The sequence below is a fragment of the Cetorhinus maximus genome, chromosome 25 (genome assembly GCF_964194155.1).
Source record: "Cetorhinus maximus chromosome 25, sCetMax3.hap1.1, whole genome shotgun sequence".
In the NCBI taxonomy this organism is placed as follows: Eukaryota; Metazoa; Chordata; class Chondrichthyes; order Lamniformes; family Cetorhinidae; genus Cetorhinus; species Cetorhinus maximus.
In genome coordinates this window covers 26,267,073-26,284,835 of record NC_135903.1, presented here as the reverse complement: position 1 = coordinate 26,284,835, position 17,763 = coordinate 26,267,073, and positions in this window count along the sequence as shown.

Below are 17,763 nucleotides of genomic sequence, written 5' to 3'. Positions count from 1 at the left end.
TTTCGTAGCTCCTAAAAGGTTGTGAAAATTATTTGTTTTCTGCATTATACATAACTTTTGATTTTAGCTTTTCTAATTTCCTGTTATTAGGTGCTGAAAATAATTGCACTTTCTATTGATTATATCTTTGGGAAATTTTTTAATGGCTTTTCATTTGCATCATTGAAATTAGTAAAACTAGTTTTAAGTGCACTATTTTGATAATGCTTAACTCTGAACGCCCTTGAGCAAACCACAAGCAAATTTTCCACTTCCTTGTGATTTTTGTTTCTTTCTTTCAAAATATTCAGTGACACATTGCTTATTTTTAATACAGGAAAAAGATAGGTACAAATATAACTAATAATCTGATCTGCAGCCAGCTGTGTACCATACCGTAGTTCCATTCATAAATCTCATCTCATGTATTGTACTTCCAAAATCATTCAATTTTTCTTAGGCTTATACAATTACTTCTCTTTTTATTAATAGGCATGAACAATACTTATCTGTAAGCCAACACATTCAATGACGAAATGATTTGGCCTGAAACAAGGCAAGAATATAAGAAAGTACGAAATGATGAACCATTTAAATGATACACTTATTTTAGCTTATGTTATTTTTCAGAATACACTGTGCTTTTCATTGGTCTTAAATATTAAATCTCTTATAGATTTCAACATTTAAGTGATTGTAATAGGAAACCAAACAGAACTGAAAAGGTAAAGAACAACATGTAGGAATGCTATATTTAGCTTAATCTTATCACAATGCCAGTCATGTAAGCAGTCCAGCTGTATCCATGGTAACAAACTTCTACCAATCCATAATAATATTTTTTAGCTTCTTCTCATACAAATCTGGCAGCTCACCACTTGTACTTGAATCTCAAAGACTGTTATGTAAATTCTGAAGTGCTGCACATATGTACTCATGGCAAATGCCAGAACTATTCAGATGTGCAGTCATTTACAAGACTTAGGTTTTTTTGTTTTAAAGACTATTCCTCAACTCAAACAAAAAATTTAGAGGTCTTTTTCAGTATTGACATTTCAGGCTGAATTTTCAGGCCCTATCAAGGGTGAAAATGGAGGTAAATGGGAGCCCAAAATACAGGCGCAGGCTGGCATATTGGTTTTCAACCTCATTCCCAGTGTCGGCCATTTTTACTGAGGGAAGCACAAGGTGGGTAGGCAGTTAGGCTCATTAAGAGCCATGATAAATCCATTTGAAGGAGGCTGACAGAGATTTTCCAGTCAGCCTCCTGTTACCTAAACTGACTGGGGCGGGGGCAGTTTAACTCTCTGGAGGAGGGCGCCCAGTACAGGTCCTCCCTGCCTTCTTGGATGTGGATGTATTCAACGGCTGCCCTGAAGAGTGATTCCCCACCTCCCTCGCCCCCACATTAGTAGTCTTTCTGCTGTGTTTTTTTTAATTTAAACTTTTCGCAAAGTTGGTAAGGGGCACCTCAATGCTGAAGTGCCCTCTCCGTTACTTACCATGCAGGTTACTGCTCCTTTCAAGCCGAAAGACCGTAATTCTCCCTCCAGCTGTGAGACCCTGCCTGCCACCCTTAATCGACTGTGAAGCTTTCTCCCTTCCAACTAAGGGGGCGCCCAGTCAATGGCCCAGAGGGTGACTGTTTTCCCTGGGATGGGTTTAGGACCCTGAAACAATCCTGACTCCTGTTCCCTATCCCCGGAGGGAACATCCAGCTGTTTGTCTGTGCTCCCATTAGCATCAAATTAATTGATCAATCATATTGCTTCATATTTTGCAACAACCCATAAATCAAAAGAAATGTAGTATTGACCAGTGAAAACAGGGAATGGCATAAATATGCTAATGTTGATAAAGTAAACATTTGGTGAATAGCTTTATATCTTGACTGTAATTTTCTGAACAGCTGTGTAAATACAACGATTGCCAATAAACCAGTAAACCAGCCTCAATTCTTCATATTTCTCGTCTTCTCTCTGAATCTCTTGGCAAAAAAGTCCCCCATTCTGAAATAAATTTATTGGCATTAAATTTCAACAAGAGCTTTGGCGATAGCAGAGCTCTTAATTAAATAATAAAGAATCTCTGCTGTAAATGTTATTTGATATTTAATGTTACTGTAAATGTACAAATCTATGGTTGCATATTTCATATCAAAGAAACGTGCCTATCTTTTTGGAGACCAGGGATCCTAAATCAGCACAAGCTTTATTGAATGCTTGTGCTTGATTCAGTGTCTGTCGGCTCACTTCCACACGCTTAGTGCTGCCTTGTCCTCCATAGTGCAGCTTGTCCTGATGAAACGTGTTCATGACTGTTTGGCTATCCTATCCTTCAGAATTTAACCTCCTAAAGATATGTTGTATATTCAGTGGTTGCTGGAAACTTTGGAAAGATATTAATTGCCTGCAGTTTATCGATGGGAAATGACTGTTTCAATTAGATTCCCACCTGCCCTCACCAGATTGAGACCTCATGTTGCCAGCTGACCTCCTGCCAGAAATGAGCAGGATGCGGCTGCCAGCTGATGAAGGTTCAGGCCTAGCTGCCCACCCATTCTCAGGTAAGTGTGAGGACCAGGGTTTCAGGCATGGCCTTGGAAGGGTTGTGGGGGGGGTGGGTGGCGGGGGAATCAGGCTGAAAAGGTGGCAGCTTTCCTTGTTGGGTCTAGAAGAGGACTCCTACTTATAACTCAGAGTTGAAAGTGCTCAATGGTACCACTAGTCACCATTGCTTGCAGGATGCCAAAGGTCATTTCAAATATTTCTGTGTTCCTATGATGCACAGGAAGTAACTCTCCTTTCTATTCACCCCTTGGGTGATACAAATTTCAGAGCCCATCAGTTGAAAATAGACTTGATCTAGTCCTTCAGAAAGTAAGCCCTTGCCGCCTCAAGTTACTCCTCCTCACTTGTGCTAGATAATTCACTGTGTACTATCTCTTGAATTTCCTTCAGTGAACGCACCTGGAATGCTTTCTAACATAGGTGGAGTGAATGACATTGCTTGCCGTAGAGTGCAGGGCTCAGCTCTGTCTGAGGTTAGTACTGCTGGCTCCTCAGAAACCCTTATGGAATCACAAGAGGAAGAAATTTTACAGCAATGTCAGAAACACAGTTCTCCTAAAATATCGATGCTAAGGTGCTGTGGTGCATGTGAGGTTGGGATGGAGGGTTTGAGTGTATGGGTGAGTAGAGAGAGAAAGAGTAAGCACCTTGTTCCCAGGATAGATTGGACCACTCACCTTCTAATTTTAACTCACTCTTTTGCTTGCCCTTAATGAAATTACTGTAACGAAGAGTTCACAATGAGGGAAAGATGTTATGGTGACAAATTGTAGCCAATAAACAAAGGTACAGTATATAACCTGAATGATGTAACTGATAAGTTAGTTTGTAACTCTTGTTAACCTTCAGATATTTCATTTCTTTGTTATAATAATAGATGCCATCGTTAGGTATTGGGCACAGCTTCAGTTAATGGGCTTGACATTAAGAAGAATATTTGCCTCATGATGTAAAATGTTATGAAAAAGGTCAAATGCATAAACTGATGAGTGTTGCTGATGGTATTTGTAAATTTTGTGGCAAGTGTGTTTTCCTAGCCACAGATAATTTTTGTCCATTTGTAAAATGTGGAAATATGAAGATAAAAGTAGTGGAAAAAGTTTAAGGTCTTATTGATGATTACATTGAAAAAGCACACTGATTTTCTTTTTGCTAATACGTTAACCACTGCAATACCAAAATAAATTAGAGGTTTCAGTGTTTTCCTCATGGCCAAAACAATTATGTGTTGAGCAGAAATGAAACTGTATAAATGTCAATGTAATTTATGACCCAGTCTGATCCCAGCCCATACATGTGGTTTGCTGCTGCCAATCATCACTTCTGCTGTAAAACTCAAAACTTGCCTTCCACTGTCAGACCCAAGCTACTCACTTAGAGCAAAAAGATATAAGCAAAATAGTGCGGATGCTGGAAATCTGAAACAAAAACAAAAATTGCTGGAAAAACTCAGCAGGTCTGACAGCATCTATGGCGAGATGACAGACTTAACATTTCAAAGTCCATATGACTCTTCTTCAGAACTAAAGAGAAGTAAAAATGTGATGTAATATATACTGTTTAAGGGAGGTGGGACAGGTGAAGCTGGATAGAAGGCCAGTGATAGGGGAAGGCAAAGGATTGACTGCGAAAGATGTCATAAACAAAAGGTCAAAGGGGTGTTGATTGTGGTGATACTGGCTAAAGGAGGTGCTAATGGTGACAAGATGGCCCTAGTGGGGGTGGGGTGGAGGGAAGGGACGGTGTGGGAGAAAAGATAAAAATAGGTTAAAAGGTGGGGATAAAACAATGAATGGAAATAAATTTTTAAAAAATAATAAGAGAAATAGGTGGGAAAAAATATATATATAAAAATTAAAAAATAAATATTTGAAAAAGGGGATCAAAAAGGGGTGAGGATGGAGGAGAGAGTTCATGATCTGAAGTTGTTGAACTCAATGTTAAGTCCGGAAGTCTGTAACTTGCCTAATCGGAAGGTGAGGTGCTACTCCTCCAGTTTGCGTTGAGCTTCACTGGAACATTGCAGCAGGCCAAGGACGGACATGTGGGCATGAGAGCAGGATGGGGTATTGAAATGGCAAGCGACAGGAAGGTCTGGGTCATGCTTGCGGACAGACCAAAGGCGTTCTGCAAAGCGGTCACCCAGTCTGCATTTGGTCTCTCCAATGTAGAGGTGACCGCATTGGGAGCAGCGAATGCAGTAGACCAAATTGAGGGAAGTGCAAGTGAAGCACTGCTTCACTTGAAAGGAGTCCTCTACATTGGAGAGACCAAATGCAGACTGGATGGCTGCTTTGCCGGACACCTTCGGTCTGTCCGCAAGCATGACCCAGACCTTCCTGTCGCTTGCCATTTCAACACACCACCCTGCTCTCATGCCCACATGTCTGTCTTTGGCCTGCTGCAACGTTCCAGTGAAGCCCAACGCAAACTGGAGGAACAGCACCTCATCTTCCGATTAGGCACTTTACAGCCTTTGAATATTGAGTTCAACAACTTCAGATCATGAACTCTCTCCTCCATCCTCACCCTTTTTTGATCCCCCTTTTCCAAATGTTTATTTTTAAATTTTTAAAATTGTTTATTTTTAAATTTTTTAAAACTTAGTTCCATTCATTGTTTTATCCTCACCTTTTAGCCTATTTTTATCTTTTCTCCCACACCATCCCCTTCCCACCACCCCCCCCACCCCACCCCCACTAGGGCCATCTGTCACTTGCTCATCCTGCTTTCTACTCTTAATGTCACCATTAGCACCTCCTTTAGCCAGTATCACCACCATCTTAGCCCAATTTGAATGTATTAAGCCAAAGTAAACCATCTTTTGTTTTGTTTGCAACTGATTTTTTAACTAGTTTTTCTTCAAAGTCAGTATTGAACTCCATTGTGTATACGACCTTTTGTTTATGACATCTTTCGCAGTCTCTCCTTTGCCTCCACCTATCGCTGGCCTTCTATCCAGCTTCACCTGTCCCACCCCTCTTAAACAGTATATATTTCACCACATTTTTACTTCTCTTTAGTTCTGCAGAAGAGTCACACGGACTCGAAACATTAACTCTGTCTTTCTCTTCACAGATGCTGTCAAACCTGCTGAGTTTTTCCAGCAATTTTTGTTTTTGTTTCCCACTTAGAGCTATGGCTTTAAAAAGAAATATGTGACACTATATGGTATTTTCTTGCATCAAGTTTCTTTTTCAATAAAATTACAGACAGCAGCTGACACTGAAAATGCAACTTTAATATTTATTTCTAAAAGAGCAACATATACCTCTTAATTTTTCTCAATCTTTAAGTGGCATGCACCTGTACATGGGTGGTGCAGAATTACTCTAGAGTAACTTTACACTATCTGGTGCTGTTATGTTCTTTGCTGTGCTGTGAATATAATCCCAGTTTATTACATTAATACACGTATACACAGTGGAGTTCAATACTGACTTTGAAGAAAAACTAATTAAAAAATCAGTTGCAAACAAAACAAAAGAAGGTTTAGTTTGGCTTAATACATTCAAATTGGGCTAAGATGCATTGATGGGTGATGGCTCTTGATGGTATCTGATCTGGAATAATTGACCTAGGAGTGCCTGTTCCTGTCATGGGTATAGAAGAGGCAAGTGCTTTAGTTCCAACATTTCCTTCATTTGAGTGCATTTTGCCAAATCCCCACCACCATCCCCAGCTAGGGAAAAATAAATCTCTTTTAAAATATTAATGAAGGACGAGAATTTTCATATATGAGGCTTTTTGCTCTTAACTTTTGGCAACAGTTATATGTATCTGCTAGATGTCATGAGCTTATATATTTAGTACACCAGGGGCATTTAGAAATAGGGAACTGTTGGATACTTAACGCAGGTCCTAATGTCAGTAGTCCTAACATATTCAGATTTTTCCTTAAATTATCTTCTCTGTGGTACAGAATTAATCATTAACAGCTGTTTGATGAAAGAGTTATTTAAAATATGGAATATTTTCAAGTGTACTTTTAAAGGAGTGAAATAAATACATCCGTGTTAATTTGTCAAATTTACACCTGATTATTGCATTCAGAAGCAGAAAGCAAATTCAAAAGGTAACATCTGTTCAGACCAGTGCTGGTCGTTATGTATGCCACAGATCAGAGGTGCCTAACCTGTGACCCTAGGGCAACATATGGCTCCCAAACCTGGTCAATCCAAGCCTCAAAGCTTGCCCTATTTATGCCTCTGTTTTTTTATTTGCTGATTGGTTTGAATTTTGTGGATTTGCAAAAATCTGTTTTTAGTGCTGTTGTCTCATTTGTAGCTAAATCCCAGATCAGACTACCAGGATCTGTTAGTATCAGCAAAATGAGATATATGCAAATTAATGGTTGCTTGGATTAAAACTCTACCATTGACCTGATACTCCAAAGTATGTATCGATCCAGCCCTTAAAGACAAACATTTGGATGTCCCTGTCACTGATCAAAGGCTTTGACAGTGTAGATAAAGTACTCAGAAGAATGTTTCCAACTGTATTAATCTAATGTATTCACTCCCTATGCCTTACATCCATAGCTTGTTAAGAAAAATGAGTCCCTGAGCTCTCTTTTTAATCTTGGTCATTTGAGGTATTTCATCTCAAGAAGAAGAAGCCACGAGGATGGATTTTATGGCATCCTGCCAGGTGTATTTTTGGCAGGGTGGTGGAGGGGAGCAAGTAAAATATGAAGGGTGTCCAGCCTACCACACTCCAGTCCACAGCGAACTGCCCCCAATAATACTTCAGGTGGGCACCCGCCACATTTACATAAATAATTAAAGGTCAGTTGTAACCAAGCCAATTGGCCGGGATATTTCATGCTATAATATGGTTGGTATGGATAGGTGGGCAGGAGTGGGCAGTATGATTTTGAGGCCAGGTTGAGAATGGGCAGGAAGGAAGAGGGGGCACATCATTCAAGGGGTGCCCTGTGCGTATCAGGGTAGTCCCCCACAAGAGATACGCCCCCTTTGTTCCTCGCTGCCTGCCCTCCAAAACCCAGCCCTCACCCCCCTCTTGCTCCCTGGGCACTCGGACCCTTTCCTGCCCTGAAAGCCTGGGACTTACCTGTCTCTGGCAGCAATCAGTCTTCTTCTTGCTCTTCCTTGCAGTACTGGAAGCACCCACTACTGAGTTCTGGCACTGCTGGGACTACTACAGCTACCGGTCAATCAAATTAGCCAGCAGCTCTCAAGGTCAGGGCCTCCTCCCACTGAGGAGTAGAAGTTCCACTCTCACCTAGTTCAACCCACTGGCAGAGTGTTATGGCTGCAGTGTGAGCTTCTTCCAGGGTGATCGGGGTGCGGGTGATGGTGTGCAATCTGCCTGCCTGTAAAATCCAGTCAATGGTGTTTGTGCAGCAGTACAGCTATGTAAGTTACATCGTTTTAAAAAGTTAGCTCCTTGAAAAAGTGCTTGACAAGCCCCTTTTGTTTGCATATCATGCAATGAAGTAATTTAAATTCAAATGCACATCCTAAGCTGTAACTTTCACCGTCCAGAGGATAAAGGCACCAGCTGCATGGGAAAACCACCACATCCAAGCTTCTCTCCAAATTACACACCATCTGACTTGGACACATAACTTAGTTCCTTCATTGTTACTGGTTCACATTCTTGGAACTCCCTACCCAGCAGGTCGTGACAGACCTTCACCTCAGGACCACATTGGTCCAAGAAGGCAGCTCATCACTACTTTCTCAGGGCAACTGGGGATCGGCAATAAATTTCAGCCTTGTCAGTGATGCCCACATTCTGAGGATGTAATAATCCAAGCAAAAATAACAACTTCAGAGCAAATGAGATAGAAGTCCCAGACAGGTAAATAGGGTTCGAAACAAATAAATCTCAGGAACGGCTGGTATTTGTCACAGAGAGAGAGAGAGAGAGAGAAAAAAGATGAAGTTTGTGATGCATTAACATTCATTATGAAGGAATCATGAACAATTGATGGTCCAGGATGTTAATTCTATATCAATCGGGTGTTTAATTGTACTCTGGTGGTGGGCATTAATTTGAGACTCGTGTGCTTATGTATAAAATAGGAACAGGCTGAAACTGTGGTTATTGGTTTCACATGTATGATATGTAGTGTGTGTCTCTGTAAATAAAAGCTTTTAAGAATATAAAGACGAGTTCTATCCTTCACCACCTGATTATTTGAGCTCTAACACAGGAGAATGAAAGTGGGCTAACATGATGGCTATCCTTAAACAGGATTACTAAACATATGCAAGTAACTACAGACCTACTGGTCTTACAAAAATATCTGACAAAATAATGTAATAACTTATCAGAAGTAAACTTGAGAATTACCTGCGTGATAATAAGCTACTAGAGTACAGCCCACAAGGTATTAAAAGAAGGATACCCAATCTGACAAAATTCATTAACTTTTTCCGAGGAGGTAAGTGTCTTTTTGGAAAGCCTTTCAATGTGGTGCACCTTAACTTTTTCAAAAAGCACATCAAAAAGTTCAACATTAAAAAAAAATCTTTGAATGGTGGGGATTAATAGTAGAACCAAGGAGCAGAGAGAATTTATCTGAAGAGTATGAAGTAGTGCTGGCGGTGCTTAGCTGACTGAGTGACTGACTGATGTCCCAGGGATTGGTGTTGGGATCCCTACTGTTTACAACTTACATTAATAACTAGGATTTTGGAAGCTCAATGCAAACTGATCAAATTCTCAGGCGATACCAAATTAGAAAGAAAATAAAGATTTTTATTTATATAGCGATATTTATGACCACCGGACATCCCATGGCACTTTTGATGCGTACTTGCTGTTGTAAAGTAGAAAACATGGCAACCACTTTTTGCACAGCAAGCTCCCGCAAACGGCAATGTAATAATAAGATTATTTAGATTAGGAAGGGCAATTGATTAAGAGAATGTACGTTGGGTACCAGCATCTGCGCCCCAAGTACAGTGAAAAATGTCCCAATCAAAATTGGGTCAGGCTACTTTTTTGCTATCACCTGAAACAGGCATGAGGCTCCTTAGATATGTAAATGTCTGCCTGTTGCAACAGCCAATGATACTTACATTTTTGAAAGAAAAGTAATTCTAGAAAACATTTGTATGGTGGAAGGAGCAGGAGCAGGAGCGATCACCCACTCTAACTATTCTAGCTCTAGACCTAAATTGACTGACTTTAATGCCAGGAGTATTACAGGTAAAACAGATGAGGTAAGGGTGAGGATTGACACGTGGAATTGTGATATAGTAGCCATCAGTGAGACGTGGTTGAGGGAGGGGCAGGATTGGCAGCTCAACATTCCAGGATATAAAATCTTCAGGCAAGACAGGGAAGGGGGTAAAAGAGGAGGGGGCATTGCATTATTAGTTAAGGAGTCAACTACTGCAGTAAGGAGAGATGATATCTTGGAAGGGGCATCGAATGAAGCTTTGTGGGTAGAGCTTAGGAATAAAAAAGGGGCAGCCACGTTGTTAGGTGTTTATTATAGACCTCCAGATTGTCAGCAGGAAATTGAGGAGCAAATATGTGCACAATTTGCAGAGGTATGTAAAAACAATAACAATAGAGTAATTATATTAGGTGATTTCAACTTTCCCAACATTAATTAGGATAGACATATTGTTAAGGGCTTGGATGGAGTGGATTTCTTGAAATGTGTACAGGAGAACTTTTTAGGTCAATATCTAGTAGGTCCAACAAGGGACGGCGCAGTGCTGGACCTAATTCTGGGGAATGAAGCCGGACAGGTGGCTGAGGTGGTGGTGGGCGAGCATTTTAGTGATAGCGACCACAACATGGTACAGCTTAAGTTTGTTATGGACAAAGAAATGGACAAGTTGCAAAAAAATGTTTTGGATTGGGGGAGAGTGGATTTTAGTAAAATAAGGCATGATCTGGCCAAGGTAGACTGGGAACAGCTACTTGTGGGGAAATCTACAGAGGAGCAGTGGGAGGTGTTCAAAAAGAAAATGGTGAGGGTACAGGCTCAACATGTTCCCTCTAGGGTGATAGGGAGGAGTAACAAGCCCAGAAAACCATGGATGACCAGAGATATTCAGGTTACGATGAGAAAGAAAAGAGAGGCCTTTAGCAGGTACAAGGGAAGCAACTCAGCGGATGCATTAGTGGAGTACAGACAGTGCAGGGTGGAGCTTAAGAAAGCAATTAGGAGAGCAAAGAGGGGATATGAGAAAGTTCTGGCTGGTAAAAGTAGGCAAAAACCCAAGATATTCTATAAGTATATCAATGGGAAGAGGATAACCAGGGAAAGAGTAGGGCCCATTAGGGACCAAGGGGGCAATCTATGGGTGGAGCCAGAGGACATTGCTGGAATGTTGAATGAATACTTCACATCCGTCTTCACCCAAGAGAATGAGGATGAATGTATCGAACTCGGGGAGAGAGACTGTGAGGTTCTTGAACAAATTGATTTAGGGAGTGACAAGGTATTGGAGGTGTTGGCAGGCTTAAAAGTGGACAAATCCCCAGATGATTTGTGTCCCAGACTGCTGAGGGAGGCAAGGGAGGAGATCGCAGGGGCTCTGACCCAAATTTTTAATTCCTCTCTGGCCACGGGGGAGGTGCCAGAGGACTGGAGAACAGCTAATGTGGTTCCGCTATTTAAGAAGGGTTGTAGAGATAAGCCAGGGAACTACAGGCCAGTGAGTCTCACGTCAGTGGTCGGGAAACTATTGGAGAAAATTCTGAAGGGGAGGATCTATCTCCACTTGGAGAGGCAAGGTTTGATCAGGGATAGTCAGCATGGCTTTGTCAGAGGGAGCTCATGCCTAACAAATGTGATTGAATTTTTTGAGGAGGTGACCAGGTGTGTTGATGAGGGTAGTGCGATTGATGTAGTTTATATGGATTTCAGCAAAGCCTTTGACAAGGTCCCACATGGGAGACTTATACAGAAGGCAAATGCACATGGGATGCAGGGTAATTTGATAAGGTGGATTCAAAATTGGCTTAGTTGTAGGAGACAGAGGGTGATGACAGAAGGATGCTTTAGTGACTGGAAGCCAGTGTCCAGTGGCATACCACAGGGATCTGTGCTCGGTCCTCTATTATTTGTCATTTATATAAATGACATAGATGACTATGCGGGGGGTAGGATTAGTAAGTTTGTGGATGACACAAAGATTGGCTGGGTGGTTAATAGTGAGGTTGAGTGTCTTGGGCTACAGGAAGATATAGACGGAATGGTCAAAAAGGCAGATAAGTGGCAGATGGAATTTAACCCTGAAAAATATGACGTGATACACTTTGGAAGGAGTAATTTGACAAGGAAGTATTCAATGAACGGCATGACACTAGGAAGTTCTGAGGTAAAAAAGGGACCTTGGCGTGTGTGTCCATAGATCCCTGAAGGCAGAGGGGTATGTTAGTGGGGTGGTGAAAAAGGCATATGGGACACTTGCCTTTATCAATCAAGGCATAGATTACAAAAGTAGTGAGGCCATGTTGGAGTTGTATAGAACATTGGTGAGGCCACAGCTGGAGTACTGTGTGCTCTTCTGGTTGCCACATTATAGGAAGGATGCGATTGCACTGGAAGGGGCGCAGAGAAGATTCACCAGGATGTTGCCTGGGATGAAACATTTAAGTTATGATGAGAGGTTGGATAGATTTGAGTTGTTTTCGTTGGAACAGAGAAGACTGAGGGGTGACCTGATCGAGGTGTACAGGATTATGAGGAGCATGGGCAGGGTGGATAGGGAGCAGCTGTTCCCCTTAGTTGAAGGGTCAGTCACGAGGGGACATAAGTTCAAGGTGAGGGGCAGGGGGTTTGGGGGGGATGTGAGGAAAAACTTTTTACCCAGAGGTTGGTGACAGTCTGGAATGCACTGCCTGGGTGGGTGGTGGAGGTGGGTTGCCTCACATCCTTTAAAAAGTACCTGGATGAGCACTTGGCACCTCATAATATTCAAGGCTATGGGCCAAGTGCTAGTAAATGGGATTAGGTAGGTAGGTCAGGTGTTTCTCATGTGTCAGGGCAGACCGGATGGGCCGAAGGGCCTCTTCTGCACTGTGTGGTTCTGTGATTCTGTGACTGACAAGGCAAGTGCCCCAAAACTCAATTCATCAGAGAGAAGCCAGCCAGGTAAGCTGTCTGTGGAGGTATGGCAAGTGCTGGCAGCTTCCTCTGGTTATTTAGATGCATTCCAAGGCCAATGCAACTGATCACTAAAGCCCCCAAATTTCCCCTGGACTGGGAATGCACTCCATGTAAAAGATAGCTGGGAATGTAATGGGAATGTTACAAAACTCTTGAAAATATATTTCTGCTGGAATCAGCATAGGAAAATGTATGTCCTGTTGCTCCATACAAGGCCAATGATTTCAGGAAAGAGATGAGCCTGGCAGGAAGACTTCCCCAGTGCAATTCCTATTTCTCCTACTTATGAGTGTCCCGCAATCTAGTCCCTGGAATGATACTGATGCTTAGGTCACATGATGTGCAAAGTGGGGAATTTGGGATGTCCAGGCCCCGATTCTGACCTGGAACAGTTCAGAAGAATGAAAACAACGTCAGAAAAATTGGCCCTATTATAAAGACTATAACCCTTTAAAATACACTTTCTTGCTTCCCTTGAGAGCCTCGTCAGCGCTACATCTGCCTCCCCCACCCTCCAATGGGTTCAAAAGTTGTGCCCATATTGGTGCAGGCACCAGCTGGAAATGTTTAAATGAGTCTACCCTAGATAATTCAGAGGGTCAGGAGCAGAAGAAGTCAGATGCAGTGGGATTCCTGCTTGACTACATTGGTGACAGAGCATGCCTAAGGATTTTCAACCCTCAAGGTGAGATTGTTAGGTTGTTTGAGTGGTGAGTTTCAGAGAGCTGAATGGAATTATCATATCCTTGATTCTTCTTGTATTCGTATATAGGGTAAAGGGCTGTGCTAATATAATATGCATGCTCAGAGCGGCTGCTGCTGACAGCAACAGGGAGTTAGTAGCTGGCTATGATGGAGAGTGCAAGCATGGGGAGTTGAATGTGTTAATTAAAATTCATTTGCTCATTACTGCACATGTGTGAATCGGATTCAAAGAACCCACAACACTGCACCAGAGACATGAAGCAAAATGATACCAGATGTTACTATTTTGGTAGACTGGGAAATCGGTTTGTTCTTCACTTGTTCATCACTTCAATTTTCTATGAAACATAAAAGTTTGCTGCTTTGGTGGTAGTAAAATTGCTTCAGTATCCAAGGTTTTCTAGAATGTTGAGAAAAATCATTCCTATCTTTGTAATCTCCTCCAGTGCCGAAACCCTCTGAGATATCTGCACTCCTCTAATTCTGACCATGTCTTTAGTTTCCAAGGCCCTAAGTTCTGGAATATTCTCCCTAAATCTCTTTGCCTCCCTGCCTCATTTTCTCCCTTTAAGATGCCCTTTAAAACCTGCCTCTTTCACCAAGCTTCTTCTGCCCTAATAGCTCCTTATGGGGCCCAGTGTCACATTTTGTTTAATAATGTTCTTCTTGTTGTAAGCAAATGTTTAATTTCAACAGTAACCTTGGGGCTCAGTTGGCAGTGCCCCTGCCTTTGAGCCAGAAATTCTGGTTCAAGTCCCACTCCAGAGGTGGAATCGTCCCACTGAGTGTGGTAGCGGGCTGATAAAAGGATGTTTTACCCGCTGGCTGCGATGGTGGGTTTTCATGCCGCATTACTTACGCATTCCCAGGAAACTTGCAGTTTCCATGGCGGGCAGGCTCTCATTTGCCAGCCATGCCATCACCTCACCGCTTTATCACGCCAGAGACCACATTTAAAGTACAGCCGCGCTCAGTGCTTCCAGCCCAATACTGCAGCAAAGAAGACATGGCCTCAAAAGGCAAGAAGACTGCAGCCCTCGAACACCTTTTGGACACATGGAGGCCCGCTGTGATGTCCTCAACCCCAGCACTGGCCACAGGAAGGGCAGCTATATTACCATTCCGGCTTGGTAGGCGATGGCAGAGGTGATCAGTGCCAATGCTGCACAGAAGAGGTTGGCCATCCAATGCAGACAGAGGATGAATGATCTCATCCATGCAGCCAGGGTATGGCAAGCATCTCAGCACTAAACTCACATGCTCAAGCCCATCACACATTCACTGGCATCTCACTCACTGCCAGCACAAGGGACATCACCACCTATTCACACACACATACCCTCCCATGTCCATCTGCCCTCATCTCCTCTGGAGACTGCATCCTCAGCCCTCACCATTTTGAGGCCATTTGCACAGATCAACATGTGCCCCTCCCTCCCCCACACCCTTGGATACCCTCCTTCCCCAGTACAGCTCTCACCCTGCAGCCTCTTCCCTTGCCTGAGGCAACTTCTCCCCCTTCACCAAGCAAGCCCTAGCCCTGCAGCCATTGAAAAGCCACCAGCATATGGTTGATCTGGTAGGTAGAGATCTGCCTGTGAGTCCCCTAAAAGGGATTGGTGCTGTCTGCGAAGCCTGGCACTGGTGACTGCGAGTGCTGACTGAAGCAAGGTAGGCAAACAAACCTTGAAGTCCCGAGCTCCTTCCAGAGCTCTGTGGGGGATCTGTGTGAAGTCTCCCAATCAGCTGTCCACAGTTACGTCAAGCTGATGACAGACACTATGCTCAGGCATGCATTGACTTTCATTCAATACCGTATGGACAAGGCCAGCCAGGCAGGGCGAGCCAGAGGCTTTGCAGCGATTGCTGAGTTCCTCCGCGTCCAGGATGCAATCGACTGCACGCATGTGGCCATCAAAGCACCAGCGGGTAAGCTGGGTGCTTTCGTCAACAGGAAGGGATTCCACTCCATGGACACACAGATAGTGTGTGACCACAGGATGTAGATTCTGCAGATCTGTGCAAGGTACCCTGGCAGCTCCCATGATGCTTGTATCCTGAGACACTCCCAGGTGCCGAGGCTCTTCAGTGCTCCAGCATAACTGGATGGATGGCTGCTGGGCGACAAGGGCTATCCCCTCAAAAGGGGTCTCATGATGCCTCTCTGCCACCCAAGAACAGAGGCCGAGCAGTGGTACAACAGGAGCCACGCCTCCACAAGGGTGGTGGTAGAGAGAACCATAGGTCTTCTCAAGATGTGCTTCCAATGGCTGAACTGTTCAGGGGCGCACTCCAATACCCCCCTAGGTCGTGTGCCATTGATAGTGGTTGCATGCTGCGCTCTCCACAATCTGGCACTGGAAAGGGGGGACGCAGTGGAGGAAGAGGATCTTGATGCAGCTGCTCAGGCAACAGACGATGAGTCCAGTAGCGAGTCAGAGGACAAGCACGGTCAGGAGAACGCTGAGGGCATAGACGCTGACCTGGGCAATCTCCAGGGAGGCAGGGACACCTGGGACGCTTTGATCCAACACTCCTTCGGGTAGCCTACCAAATAAGAGCCAACACCACATGCCAGGGCTGCAAGATCCATACTCGATCCCTGACAGGACCAGTTCCTTGGTCAACAACATACACTCTGTGTCATTTCAATAAAATTTAAGGAGAAACACGTCCATCATAACATCATGGCTCACCCTGCACCTGCAGAACAAATGAAGCATCCAGAGGCCAGTTGCACAAAAACACATTTAATTAAATGGTGCCTGGCATGCATTCTACAAATTAACATTGACAGGTGCTTTCCATCACACCAATAAACACTGAACAGATAAATGGGAAACAAATATCACCCGTGATCAGGCCATGTTGTGATTAAGGTGCTTTACGTTTTTGCTTGCGGGTGCTACATCTAGGTGCTTCCCTCTCGCTGGCACCAGCATTGGAGACAGCCTGCTCACTCTGCTGTCCTGTTGGCCTTGATGACATTGGTGGACATCCTCTGGCCTGTGGAGCCTGTGCTGGCCCCACCTGGGAGGGAGTGGCCAGTGCCATGGCTGGCATCTCCCTAATCGCCGCAGCCTCATTGGATGCCACGGTCGCTGGCAGAGGCGCCAACATGAGGTCACTCTGGACTTCCCTGCTCGCCATTGATGCATGGGCACCTAACTGGGATACTGGGTGCCCAATCATCTCCCACACAGACACTGGACACCGGCCACATTGACGGTGTGAGGGCTTGCAGGTCCAAGTGCATCCCCAGGAACACCTGATTCAGCTCCTGGAGGAGCTTCTCCATGAGAGTCGCCACTCTCTCCATGGAGGAGGCAGTGTGCTCAGCCTTGAGGGTCAATGCATTGCTCACGCTCCACAAGGACTCCTTCACAACGGAGACCATGGCACGCATTCCCCTATGTTTCTCCGCCAAATCCTCCTGCACACCTTGCTGGATGTCCAGCATCTGCTGCCTCATGGATGACTCCAGAGGTTCATCATCAGCCATCGACTGAGCATTGCCCTGGTCCCCAGCTGTCCTCCAACTGCCAGTGCCCTGGGCACTCTCTGCCTCCACCTGCACCTCAAGCAAGTGTGAAGTGCCCTCACCAATGTGCACCGAGATAGTAGCTGGTGGTCTAATGCCCACCAAGGTGCTGGTATCTGCGCTGGTGCCTGCTTGAGAGAGTGGGTGTGACGCAAGTGCATTCTGATTGGTGTTGTCCTCAAGGGTCAGGGGTGGGCCTTCAGGCCCCTCATCCTAAAGGGCTGGTGGTGAGCCTAAAAGGAACAACAAGGGCATATCATTAGTTGAAGTTGTCACACTGTTATTGTTCATGCCTGGCAGCCTCATGAGACAGGGATCAGGGTGCTCTCGTCTTTCCATTATCATTGGGGATTCCAGGTTCGAGGCTCACATCAGTATAGAGGCTCCAGTGAAATGGCTGCAATTACCAACATTCTCACCTTAGTGCACTGCACTCTTACCTCCCTGTGGCATCCCAACCTCTCTGCGGCTACTTGACCTAGGTGCATGGCCCTTCTGCAGCTCCAGGGCCTTCTGCTCATAACAATTGAGGATTAGTAGGTGTGGTGGTCTCCCGCCAGTACGCGACCTCTCTGCATTGTTATGGGATGTTTTCTCCTGAAAGGATAGAGGAGCATTGATTAGTCCACTCTCTATCTGCAGCGCTATTGCAGCCTGGCCAACCCCACCTGAGGAATACCTCACAGGGTTCAGCTGATTCGTGACTCTAGAGCTACAAGGCACTCAGTCCAAGCAGCCAGGGCTCACCCCCTTGCCCAGATGCTCCCTCATTGACATTCGCCACTCACACTCTAACACCTCTGAGGTCCATGGAGGGATGGGCAGCTCTTACCTGCTCTGCAAAGAGACCCATGCCAACATAG